This window comes from Natator depressus, chromosome 6 (genome assembly GCF_965152275.1).
Source record: "Natator depressus isolate rNatDep1 chromosome 6, rNatDep2.hap1, whole genome shotgun sequence".
In the NCBI taxonomy this organism is placed as follows: Eukaryota; Metazoa; Chordata; order Testudines; family Cheloniidae; genus Natator; species Natator depressus.
Window position 1 is genome coordinate 120,444,813 of NC_134239.1, and position 13,447 is coordinate 120,458,259.

Genomic DNA, 13,447 nt, shown 5'->3' on the forward strand with positions numbered 1-13,447 from the left:
CAAAATGTATGGTTTGGGTGATATTTTAAAGTGTTTTAAAATCCACATTCAGATTCTGATTTTACTTCAGAAGTTATGTCAAAGAAATTAGAGGGAAAATGACAGACAGGATAATGTTGTCATATTTCCTGAATTATGGCATTGAGTGTGATCAAAGAAAAGCAAGTCTCTGGGTTATTTGGTCAACATAGCCCCCCAACATGAGCTATTCTTAACATTTTCAGATGTTTATAACTTTTCTGGTGCAGAGCAAGGGCATATGGGGAATTGGAGAAGTGAGGCGCAATGTGAGGGGTGTTGGAGTGGTGTAGCGATTGAGAGGGTAGAGAGATGGGAGGGGAATACTGGGTGAGGGGTTTGGGTCTGTGGCTAAGGGAGAGAGGGAGGGAGCGTAAATGGGGTGGGTGGTAGGGGAGAGAACAGAGATTCAGGGGGGTTGGAGCCTGTCTGAGGTGATTACAGGGGGCATGGAATGAGTAGCAGGGGGAGCACAGGAGGGGCCAGTCTGAGCCCTTCTCCCAGCCCCTTATGTGTATGCTGGGAACTGGGGAATTCTGCCCATCTTGGGGGTCCTTGCCAACCCTGTGTGTGACCCAGGATCTGGAGGGCACTTCCTCTTTCTTGGGTGTCTGAGCCCCTCCATGCATGAGCCGGGATACTAATTGCCTGAGGGAGTGGCGGATGAGAACGCCTATTGAGATGAATGGTGCCCTTCACACCTCCCAGGGTTATTCTTTCAGGCTGTTTTTGTCTCCATGGAGTGGCCACATTCAGCTGAGATAAATGAGCCACTTCACGCCTCTCTGTGCCTGTTTGTGCTGCAGATGAATGTGTAGAGCCCCTTCCTCACACAGTAGGTCCAGATATGAGGTAGGAGCTCTGCATCTCCATGCTCCTGCCCTGTCCTGCATCCAGCTGGTACATGCACTCCTCCCAGCACATCACCTCCTCCTCCTCATTGCCCCTCCAGATTTACCAGGGGTGTGGATCTGGGGGGAAGGGGGTTTGGAGCAGTGTATTTATGGATATGTGAGGTGAGGGGGGGAGGAGGTACTTGAAGCAGCAGGGAGGTAGCAGCAGAGGATATGGAGGTGTTCTGAGCACAGGTGGGTGTAATGAAAGGAATGCTGGAGGAGTTGAAGCAGCGTTGGAGCATTGTGGAGGTGTCTGAGCAGTCAAAGGGAACATGGGAGGTCAGAGTAGCAAGGGAAAATGTGGGGTGTGATGGAACAGTTCATTGAATTGTGGGGTGGAAAGGAAAGTGATAGCTGTGCAGTGGGGATGTTGGGAGGGCTTCATCTCTGTGCCCCCCAAAAGCCCTTATCATGCCCCCTTTTGTCCAGCCCTTCAAAAATGACCTCATTGAGTCCAATGTCCCTGTTCTCTTCCAGCATCCTCTTCTTAGCTCCTCAACCTGTGGGTCCCATGCTGACACCTGTCTCTGTGGGAAGAAAGACTGGGGAGGAAGAAGTGGGCTGTGCTGTACCGACAGAGAAACTGGAGAGGAGGAGTTGTGGAGGCAGTGGAGGGACAAACATGCAGCCAGTTATTCTGCGATTGGGAGAATCATTGCTCAGGAGTCAGAGATAGTAGATGGGGAGAGCTGTGCTGGACCTAACCTACATCTAACACAATGAATGCAGCTGGAGTGCATGCAGATAAATGCTGGAACACAAATCATGGCAAACTGTCTTAGAACTTCCTCATGTCTACCTCTTATGGCTCCCCCCTTACTGAACCATTCCCAGAGGCTATTGCCAGGTCCAGGTAGCAGAGTTATGGATGCATCTGGCATGTACCTTAACTTTGTATTTCCTGCTTTTCAGAGGTTTAATTATAGCCACTCACCGCATTCTGGAAAGGCATCTGGCACCACTGGGCAACCTTAACGCTGTGTTAATGTGAAGCTTTTGGGCTTTAATATGAATTAAAGTGGGGCCTTTTATCATACTATGTATATACAGTAATGCTTGTATTATTTGTTTAAGCATTGACAATGTGCTTGGCACTGTACAAGACACAAGTCAGATATTGCTATAGCCCCAAAGAATTTACAATCTAAACAAGGCTGATACAGATTAGACAGGATCCAACAAGCAGCCCAGAGAACAGAATGACTACAGTTTGCTGCTTTTTTTTTTAATCTACTACTGTTGACTTGCTACTTGTGGGTATCATGAAAGAACAGAGTCTTAGGGAGGTATTTGAATGATGAGAGGTTGATGGATTGAACAAAGCTTACCAGAAAGTTTATAGAAATGGTACAATTTAAATGAAAAACAATACATGTCATCAGTCTCACTGAAGAAGCAAGTATCAGAGGGGTAGCAGTTTTGGTCTGTATCCAGAAAAACAATGAGGAGTCCGGTGGCACCTTAAAGACTAACAGATTTATTTGGGCATAAGCTTTTGTTTTTTTAACCATGAAAGCTTATGCCCAAATAAATCTATTAATCTCTAAGGTGTCACCGGACTCCTCGTTGTTTTACTCAAGAAACAGTATAGAAGAAAATGGAAATCCTTTCTATCGTGCAATTTTGTGCTGTACAGAATGGTTGCATCACTGAGTGGAGTGCAGTCATGTGGTGAAAATTGATATTAGAATGTGTATGCATGGGGGCAGAGTTAAGGTTGTTTTGATTTAACTCTGCAGTTGCTGAGACGCTTAGATCTCAGTTTCCTGATTCTACACTTAAATATAACCTTAAGGCAGGGGTAGTCAATTATTTTTTGTCAAGGTCAAAATTTCTTGGTCAAGGTATAGTCAAGGTCCAGACTCCAGAGAAAATAATAAATATAATAACAATGATGATAACAATAAGTCAATGAAAAGATTTTGGGGTCCGTTCAAAAGCATCTGGCAGTCCGGATTTGGCCTACAGTCCGCCTATTGACTATCCCTGCCTATAGGTTTACAGTTTAGGGACATTTTTCTTGTACGTTTGTTATTTCTTTGTAAAAAGGAGAGAAAAAATATATTCAGGTAAGTGGCTGGGAGAGGTTTTTATGGCTGATGGAAACCTGTGTGCTGGTTTGAACATCAGAGCCTGAAAAATGGCTGAATGTCCATGCTGGTTGTATCAAGCCCTCAACTCTGGATTTGATCCATCTCTAAATACATCTGAGCCAATGCCTGACCTAGCTGGGAACTAGAGCCAAGATGCTTTTCTTTGTCTAGGCTGTCTACCAACAGTAGGTTCTAAAATCCCCGACTTAATATATTCACTGCTATATGCCATTTTTGGTCATTTCAAGGCAGTTGGCTAATGTGACTGGTTATGGAGTATATGCTCCCTATTAGTTTCAAGATGTTTGGTCTTAACCTAACTTGTGTAAAGCATTCCTAGCTACCACTGTGATAGGGATCTTATAAAGACTTGAGGTGATATATTTGACCTTATGACTGCTGAAATAATTAATTTGAAATCTAAATCCTGGACTAAGGAATTATTCAGGTAATATGTAATTAAAATACTGTAATGTCTTAACCTGAATTCTTTATTACCTGCTTCATCCAAAATCCTTTCTTATCTATGATTATTTGGCTTGATTCAGACCATTAATAATGAAAAATAATTTCTTAAATGTGCTTTTTGAAACAAATCACAAGCCATACTTGGACTATATTAGGTGTCTTTTAAAAAATGATCTCCTAACCATATGATTGTGGGGTTAGAAGAGATCAGAGTTTATATCGGATCACATTACCATCCTAGTTGCCCTTGGAATTCTTTTCTTAAACAGAGTTAATCAATCACAGTTAAAATGAATTCTGAAATGCAAGCAAGAGCTAAAAGAGCGCTTATAATGAATGGATGGTCTTCAGTGGGTATAGGAATTATTGATAATAGAAGCCAAATATAGCTTAAAAGTATGTCAGTGTTTCCTAACAAATTCTATCTAGAGCATGCTGGTTTAATCAAGGAAGCTCCTCTTAAAATGTGAAATGTAGTCCTGTTTTCCCAGGTATGTAACTGATTGAGAAACACAGATGGCAGTGCTGAACCATAAGATTCAGACTATAAATACCTTCAGGATGACAATATAAATGAAGATAATTATTCACAGTCTCAGAAGGTAGGACAATGAAATTAGATATTAAAAGGAATTTACAAAAAGAAAAGGAGGACTTGTGGCACCTTAGAGACTAACCAATTTATTTGAGCATGAGCTTTCGTGAGCTACAGCTCACTTCATCGGATGCATACTGTGGAAATTGCAGAAGACATTATATACACAAACACCATGACAATACCTCCTCCCACCCCACTCTCCTGCTGGTAATAGCTTATCTAAAGTGATCATCAAGTTGGGCCATTTCCAGCACAAATCCAGGTTTTCTCACCCTCCGCCCCCCCACAGACAAACTCACTCTCTTGCTGGTAATAGCCCATCCAAAGTGACCACTCTCTTCACAATGTGTATGATAATCAAGGTGGGCCATTTCCTGCAGAAATCCAGGTTCTCTCACCCCCTCACCCCCCTCCAAAAACCACACACACAAACTCACTCTCCTGCTGGTAATAGCCTATCCAAAGTGACCACTCTCCTTACAACCTGCATGAAAATCAAGGTGGGCCATTTCCAGCACAAATACAGGTTTTCTCACTCCCCCACCCCCATACACACACAGAAACTCACTCTCCTGCTGGCAATAGCTCATCCAAACTGACCACTCTCCCCACAATGTGCATGACAATCAAGGTGGGCCACTTCCAGCATAAATCCAAGTTTAACCAGAACGTCGGGGGGGGGGAGCAAAAAACAAGGGGAAATAGGCTACCTTGCATAATGACTTAGCCACTCCCAGTCTCTATTTAAGCCTAAATTAATAGTATCCAATTTGCAAATGAATTCCAATTCAGCAGTTTCTCGCTGGACTCTGGATTTGAAGTTTTTTTGTTGTAAGATAGCGACCTTCATGTCTCTGATTGCGTGACCAGAGAGATTGAAGTGTTCTCCGACTGGTTTATGAATGTTATAATTCTTGACATCTGATTTGTATCCATTTATTCTTTTACGTACAGACTGTCCAGTTTGACCAATGTACATGGCAGAGGGGCATTGCTGGCACATGATGGCATATATCACATTGGTGGATGTGCAGGTGAACGAGCCTCTGATAGTGTGGCTGATGTTATTAGGCCCTGTGATGGTGTCCCCTGAATAGATATGTGGGCACTGTTGGCAACGGGCTTTGTTGCAAGGATAGGTTCCTGGGTTAGTGGTTCTGTTGTGTGGTATGTGGTTGTTGGTGAGTATTCGCTTCAGGTTTGGTGGTTGTCTGTAGGCAAGGACTGGCCTGTCTCCCAAGATTTGTGAGAGTGTTGGGTCATCCTTCAGGATAGGTTGTAGATCCTTAATAATGCATTGGAGGGGTTTTAGTTGGGGGCTGAAGGTGACGGCTAGTGGCGTTCTGTTGTTTTCTTTGTTAGGCCTGTCCTGTAGTAGGTGACTTCTGGGAACTCTTCTGGCTCTATCAATCTGTTTCTTCACTTCCGCAGGTGGGTATTGTAGTTGTAAGAATGCTTGATAGAGATCTTGTAGGTGTTTGTCTCTGTCTAAGGGGTTGGAGCAAATGCGGTTGTATTGCAGAGCTTGGCTGTAGACGATGGATCGTGTGGTGTGGTCAGGGTGAAAGCTGGAAGCATGTAGGTAGGAATAGCGGTCAGTAGGTTTCCGGTATAGGGTGGTGTTTATGTGACCATTGTTTATTAGCACTGTAGTGTCCAGGAAGTGGATCTCTTGTGTGGACTGGACCAGGCTGAGGTTGATGGTGGGATGGAAATTGTTGAAATCATGGTGGAATTCCTCAAGGGCTTTAGAGGAGAATAAAAATCTAGCTCTATCCAATCCTCCAAAGAATGCTGCTCCCTGAACTTTGATCATGGACCTCAACTTGCCAGCTCTTGGCTACAGTAATTTCCCATGATAAACATGTTGGTACTGCTGACAATGAGGCTTGGAGGAATTGGCCATTCCTTGTTAACAGTTTGTCCCTGCCTTTGAATCCTCTAGGGAAATAGCACTACTCATAGCTAGTTCCCTTTGGTGTGTGGATGAAATATGGGATGTCTTTAGAGGAGTACTTTGGAATCACAGAATCATAGAATCACAGAATATCAGGGTTGGAAGGGACCTCAGGAGGTCATCTAGTCCAACCCCCTGCTCGAAGCAGGACCAATGCCCAGTTTTTGCCCCAGATCCCTAAATGGCCCCGAGTGGTTATTTCAAAGTTTTCTGGAAATAACTGGTTGCTGAGTTTACATCTTGTGAGGTTGCCGTCTGTATAGAAGCTGTTTTCTATACATATGCCCTGAGACAGAAAGCCTAATAACTCTCTTGAAAGAAAATACAGCAAATGTATTTTATTTTAAAATTAAAAAGCTATTTAATAGATACACAGGTATGCTTTGCAAATAAGATACAAAATAAATCCTCTGCAAACAACTATAGGCACAGTACATTGCTTGTGACAATGCCAAAAATAAGAACAAAATCTTACATTTTCAAGTAGATTCAGAATTAACTCTATGAATCATAAAGTCTATGAACTATTCATGAATTAGTATTTCTGGTGCTGTAACACAATTCCTTTAGAAAATTTGTCTACCCTTAGATAGTCAAGCTGGGGGGAAAGAAGTGTAAAAGATAAGGTGTCACATTCCTGTTCTTCTGTCTTATCAAGACCAAAATCTGCAAGTTAGTAAAAACTGACAGTGGGGAGACATCCTCAAATAAACTGAATTCAATTAAAAATGGGGCCACTATACAGACCGTTATTCGTTTTCATAGTTAATTAATTGGAAATGTCAGTTTTTTAATCTATCTGAAGGTACTGCAGAATTTAGGTTCGGCTTGCTGCAGAGTACCTGGGCCTTTACCTATAGCTTCCTACAGTGGTAGCTAATGGTGAGTTTTAGTGTATGAAATAAGCACAATAATACAGGAGAATTATTTAAAGTGGAACAACACTCCACTTGTCAGCCTATGCACAGATTAAAAAGCTGTTCCAATAAAGAGAATAGGTCACTTAAAGAAAATTCTGAAAATAGTTAAAATAGTTAAAATGAAATAAAATGCTCTATTGAATAACAATTCACCATTATCTGACACCTCATATAATATGTTCAACGAGGCTTCTGGTATCTGTGATGTAATAAGCTCAGATATCTTAAGTAAGTAAGGAAACAACAAGAACTCACAGAGGGTAAAGGCAACATGTAAATAGTTAAGGTTTATTTCTGTGTTGAATGACTGACAGATTAGTTACTGGGGATATTCAGCACAGAAATCTCAGCACAACTCAGTTTGGATTTTTGCTTTGCAATTCATCTTTAAATCACCTGGAAGCATCTCCATTAAGTGGAATTATTCTTCTCATTAAATAGCTGTCATTGCTATTAAATACCATGGAGTTTAAATTGGTTCTCTATGAGAGAGTACTGTCCCCATTTTACAGATGGGAAGAGAGAGTTTAAAGTGTGGGTCCACATTGAAAAGTGTATCATGGAGTTCATAGTCTATTTCAAATGTGCTCATTTTACAAGGAAATAGATGTGGGGGTTTTGTCTAAATGCCAGCCTTGTAAACTCAACCTGATATCAAGCTCAGTCAGGAGAATCTATTTGGATTCTTTCTTTCGTCATCCCTAACAATAATTAAAAGGGTGTCCAAGCTACATTATGCCTGTGCAACTCCACTGGTGATTGCAATTTAATAATTAGTCCCACAAGAAGAAATAGACTCCAGCTCACACCGTCTCAGTTCGGTTGGCTCTGCAATGCTCGAAGGAGTAAGAAAGCAGTAGAAACCTATTTTTGTCACTAAAGTCAGCAGCTATGACTTGGAATACACACTCAGAACAGATCTGCTGAGTAAGAAGGTGCCATTTTTACATAGTCACTTTCCAGAACAGAACTACACTTTAACTGGCTTGCCCAAGATCACACATGTCAGTTGCAGAGCCGGGAACAGAGCTCAGGAGTCTTGACTCCCAGGTCCTCGCTCCAAGCTCTGTAAGATACTAATTCCCTTTCATATGTCTATTAAAAGGCATAAAATCAATGCAGTGAATACCAAAACACATTACACATTTATACTTTTCCAGGAATAAAATGCTGAAAAAAACCAAACCAAACTCAGCTGAATATGAACTATCTGTCAATTTCCTGTAGGACTTGGATATTTTACCCCTGTCCTACATACCAAGCTTCAAAAGACCAATAATACAATGTTAAAAGGAAAATGACACATCATGCCAAAGCAAGTTAATCTTAATTGACAATCTTAGGGGTGTCTTGGGGTTTAGCTGTATGACTCTTATTAATGTTAAATGGAGTGGTACCATTGAACCCACATAGAGAGCTTGAAAACTTATCCCAAATATTTCAAAACTGGGTACCTAAAAAGTCACACACCTCAATCCACAGACGGTAAATAAAAGTGGCACAACTTTTGGAGCTGCTGAGCACCCAGGGCTCCCACCTACCTTTAAAAAAAAATGCAAACCTTTTGGTAGGGTACTTCACATCCCATCTCTGAGCCTCAAATCTGAGTCATCATCCTCGCTATGCCAAGGAAGACTGGTTGGGACCCCTATGAAAGCCTGACAAATTTGCTATTATTGGCTACTGAGCCTCTCAAAGTATCTCACTGGGCTAATATAGCCTGTCCGTTCACCACTCCCAGTGCCCGATGGCTGAATGTATGTGACTCTAAGACTGAACAGAAGTCCCATGCTGGGCAAAGTGCACCAATAGACTACAAGGCCAAGACTTGGTCTTTTGTCATGTAATTGTATGACTATAAATTAGGGTAAATTAATGTTTTGATCCTGGTCTCTCTTTGCATTTTTACATCAAGAAAGACAACCTCTTAGGAGGGTTCTGAGCAGAGCACAGGTTCCTTTGGGGATATCCAAATGAAGCAGAGCTAGTTTCATATAATATGAGGTAGGACAGTCTTACCACTTGGGGAATCCCAAACAGTGGAAGTTCTCCTGGGCTTCTTCCTCTAGCTCTGTGGCTAGAAATGAGAACTGGGCGTTGGGTATTTTCTCCTCTAGTCCCTGAAATGGGAGTGGGTTGGAAAATCATTCCAAGAGTTCTGGGAGTTACAAAGGGGCATCAAGCAATCAGCTGTCCTGCTTAAAACTGGTCCTGGCTAAGCACATGAACATTTTTGTGAGGAAAATGGTGAAGTGACTCAGTTGTCCTGTATACTGGGATTAAGAAGGTGTAAAAACAAGAATATGACAAAACTGGAAAACATACCATGTGTGGGCTCAGAGGGATGACTATTTATTTTATGACCGGGAAAGGACTAATCGGATGTTTACCATTGAAATATGTATGGGAGTAATTCAAAATGTAGTGTCTGCACAGATGACGACTAGCATTGCTATATTAAAGAGAATAGATTTTTGAAATTGTAGTTTACTTCTGGGCAAGACCAATTTCATGTTGGATTCACTTTTTGTGGTTTGGGCCCAGAATATTTACACTGTAAGGCAAATTACTTTTCATTTGCATTGCCTACAATTTCACTGCACTGTTTCATTCTAACAAAAGCTATCATATTCCAAGGCTTGCACATAAGAGTAGTTCTCTTTATGAAAAGTGTTTCCTTAGCCCTCAGGATAGTTCTTTGGCTGCTGCCTCAAACCACCACCATCACTTTGACTGCCATTGCCAATTGCTGAGGGCACAAAACTATTATGTGACATTAACTTGCCTGCAGTACATTCAAAAATACTTTTCCTTTTAACAATGACTTGAGTGCCAATGAAAGTTTAAAGAAACAGGACTCTGTGACTGAGAGAAACAGACCGTCAGTGAATTATATACTTAAGGTATTTTTTTAGCAACGTTCTGATCTAAAGCCCATTGATGTCACAAAGGTAGTAGCAGGGGTTAACATAAGGGCTGGGGGAAAACTGGCAGGAAGCACAACTTCCCCTCCTTTCCCTGGCTGGGGTTAACAGTCCCCCCTCCCTCCCCACAGCTCCCCTCTTGTGACATGAAAGCTCCTCTTCCTATTCTGGAACCTACTTCAGGAGTCCTCAATAGGCGGACAGTAGGCCAAATCTAGACAGCCAGACACTGTTGAACAGACCCTGAAATCTTTTTATTTACTTATTATTACCGTTGTTATTTTCTCTGGCGTCTGAATCTGGACTATACCTTGACCAAGAAATTTGGACCTTGGCAAAAAATAATCAACTTCCTCTTTATCCAATGCACAGGGCTCGGCCAGTGACCCCCAAGCGCCTGCACCATGCCAAGGATAAGAGGATTGGGGTGCAAGGAGGCAATCCACGCATCTGGTTCCCAAAAGCTCCCTTCTTCAGACTTTGCCAGCAGCTGTCCAGCGTGCCAGGGGAGGAGATCTCACTGACCTGTCCCCGCACCCGCTCTTACACCAGCAACCCCTCCGTGCAGGCGACGCGACAACTGCACCCCCGTACAGCTGGGCCCAGGCGCTCCCTGGGTAGCCTGCCCCTTACCCCGCACCCCGAAGCGACTCCCCACCACGCTCAGCCCCGGAACCGCCGGGGAGTTTGCACGTGTTGTGACCCGGCTCCGCGGGGTGTCGTCGTCCCCCTGCGGCTGGTGCTGCCGCTTGCCCCGGGGCGGCCGCCCGCTGCTTCCCCTCCGTGGCCGCTCAGCCAGGCCATGGCCACCCTGCGCCCTCCGCGGAGCCTGCAGCGGGAGCCGGGGACAAGGCACCGGCGCGGACTGCAGCCGCCCGGGGGGAGGGAAGGGGAGGCCGCCAGCAGGCGGCTCCTGTGGGCACCGCCGAGCAGGGGCGTGCCCGGCCTCCGCCTCCTGCCCAATGCTGGAGCGGGGACGGACGCCTCATGAATAAGAAATAGCGGCGGGGTCCCCCCCACCCGAGCCCCGTTCCTCCTCCCAGCCCAGCCCCACTGGCCAGGCGAGCCGCCGGCGGCGGGATGGTGAGCGCTGGCGCGGGGCGCGTCCAGGGTGCCTTGGCGGTGCGGCCCGGCCGAAGGGACACGCGGGGCGCAGGTGAGAGGCGGGCAGGGGGGCAGCCCGCTGCGGCGGGGCTGGGAGTCGCAGGGGCTGGGGGCGAGCTGGGAGCTCCGCCCCGGGGGGCGATGGTTGACCGGCTCCCTAGAGAATAGATGCCGTGATCGGTGCAAGGAGGCGGGCCTGGCCGGCCGTGTGGTGCCCGGGGACGGCGGAGCGCTGCGGAGCCTCCTTTGTGTTCCATGCATGCTGCTGCCTCTGGCCTCCGTGTGTGTGTGTGTGTGTGTGTGTGTGTGGTGGGGGGGTCCTCTCTTCCGCCCACCCCCCACCCCCGCTTCTCACGGGCACAGCACGTTCCCAGCACCAGCCAGCGCTTTGCTGTCGCCCCTTTCTCCTCTTTGATCCCCTAGCCCGTGGCATGCCGTGAAGCTGCCCATCGAATGGGCTTCAGGCAGAGCTCCGTTCCTTTGACTTGTAGACAAGGATGCTCTGGAGTGGCTACACTAGGCTGGCGGCTGGTGCCCCCTTCCCTCCCTCTGCCACTGCCCAGGGAAACAAGGCTATTGTTCGGAATGGCCACTAATCAGAGACCTGGCTAGGTGAGGGGAATGGGTAACCTCCCTGCTTCTTCCTTAGCCTGTTGTTGTGTATAGATGCTGTCTGAACGTCTGTGGCTTGCAATGAGCCGAGTGCCAGGGATTAGCAGGGGAGCGGAAGGAGTTGGCACTTGGAGACTGTCAGGATAGTTTTTATTTTTGCATCCTTCTTGCCCACCTTGGAGCTGCTGTCCTCAGTGCAGATTGTCGGCTGTCACGGCATGCCCGGCCTGTCACTCACCGTTAACACAGCTGTTGGATTACACTGCATTGTCATCTCACTTACATTTTATGCTCCCTTTACAGGCGGGATTTTGCACAGCAGCAGACTTGGGGGAGAGAGAATGCTGGGAAAAGAAATGGACATGGCTGGTCTTTTCCTTTGTTCCCCTCATTGTTGTGTTGCCAGAGGTGTTTGTGTTTCTAAAAATGCTTTCCCCGCAGAGCCCAGCTTCTCCTTTAGCAGGAGTGAAATCACAATCCTGTGTTTATGACATCACAGTCTTTTGCTCTGGAAATAGCTATGGAGTCACCAAGGCATTATTATGGGGTAGATTCTGAAACTTGGCTGTTTGGGTACAAAACCATGAAGAGCACAGATTACTGCTGCAAAAGCATTTTTAAAAAGGACCGAAAGTATTAGTTCTGGCTCTGTGACTGACTCACTGTGTGTCCTTGGGGATGGTACGTAACCTTTGTGTTTTGCAGTTTCCCTAACAGTTTAATAGGTATAATAATATTCATCTAATTTACAGCAAGTTCTGAAAATGAGTTAGTACTTGTACAGTACTTTTGAAAATGTAAAATTCTATATAAGTGCTAAGTATTATTAATAACATACAATCCTATTCTGCCATGCACTGATGCCAGGTACTGTTTCCCGAGGCAGATTTGTCTCTAAGACCACTACAGGGTCAAGTAAGATAAGAATTTAGACGTTGAGGAGGAAACCCTTTGTTTCAACACAAACGGCTTCCGCAATTTGCAGAGATGAGTTGAGAAACATAGACTTTTGTTTTTGTAAAACCGGAGGTGGGTTGGATCTAGATTCTAATTTTATCTGAATTTATAATGGTCCAGGATGGTTGTGTTGGATAAAAGGTTCCAGTTTTTACTGCTCATTAGTAAGGAAAACAATAAAAAAAAACGTGCCAAGGAAGCAGATTTATGTTTTATGTGGCAGGTAAGTTTTTATGATTGATAGATTTCCTCAGCATGAAACAAGGTGGTAGCAAGTCCAAAACAACAACTGATATTTTGCTAGCTGTCTCCAGCCAGCCTGCCCACCCTCTATCTCAGCTGTAATTTAACACCTCTCTGCTCATGCTTTCCCCATACCTTCTCCTCCCCCCTTTGATCACTCAAAAGAAAATGAACATAGAGGAGGACTCATCAGTTCAATTGTAGTGTGGTGTGAGCATCAACATGAAAGGTGTAGAAAGCAAATGGAGATGTTGAGCTTTTTAGTAGCATGGTCAAACATAGGTTATCCTGCTCATTATCAGTCACGCAGTCAAGCAATGGTGGGACTGGCCTCTGTATGAGTAGTAGCATGGGGTGCCCTGCATGGTTGCAGGTATCAGATGAGGTGGTATGCTTTTTAATTTACGTATGTAGCACCTAGATACCAGTGACAGTTTGGACAGAGATGTTAAGAGCCAATATATGAAGGAACTTGGCTTAAAGAGGACAGGTCTGGCATCTGCAAAAGAGAGCTCATCAGTTGACAGGGACCATGTTAGGAGAGTAAACCAGGACCTGCATGCGTAGGGAGGTGTGTGTGGTGGAGAGACCCAGGGGTGCTGGAACAATTTTTATAGCGGGGGTTGATAGATACTATGGTAACCACGCATTTGGTGT

The 13,447-nt window shown here is 44.8% G+C and overlaps 1 protein-coding gene across 3 annotated transcripts in view; it reads left to right on the top strand.

Annotated features, from left to right (window-relative positions):
- ARMH4 (armadillo like helical domain containing 4) overlaps nucleotides 1–13,447 on the top strand; it is a 117,751-nt gene that overhangs the window by 3,021 nt on the left and 101,283 nt on the right. For 2 of the 3 annotated variants that reach the window (XM_074956435.1, XM_074956438.1), the window contains exon 1: nucleotides 10,895–11,030. The exons of the other annotated variant lie outside the window; for it this stretch is intronic. The gene's annotated coding sequence lies outside the window, so the exon portion shown is untranslated. Of the gene's footprint in view, nucleotides 1–10,894; nucleotides 11,031–13,447 lie in introns of those variants that run through there. 3 annotated transcript variants of the gene reach the window in all.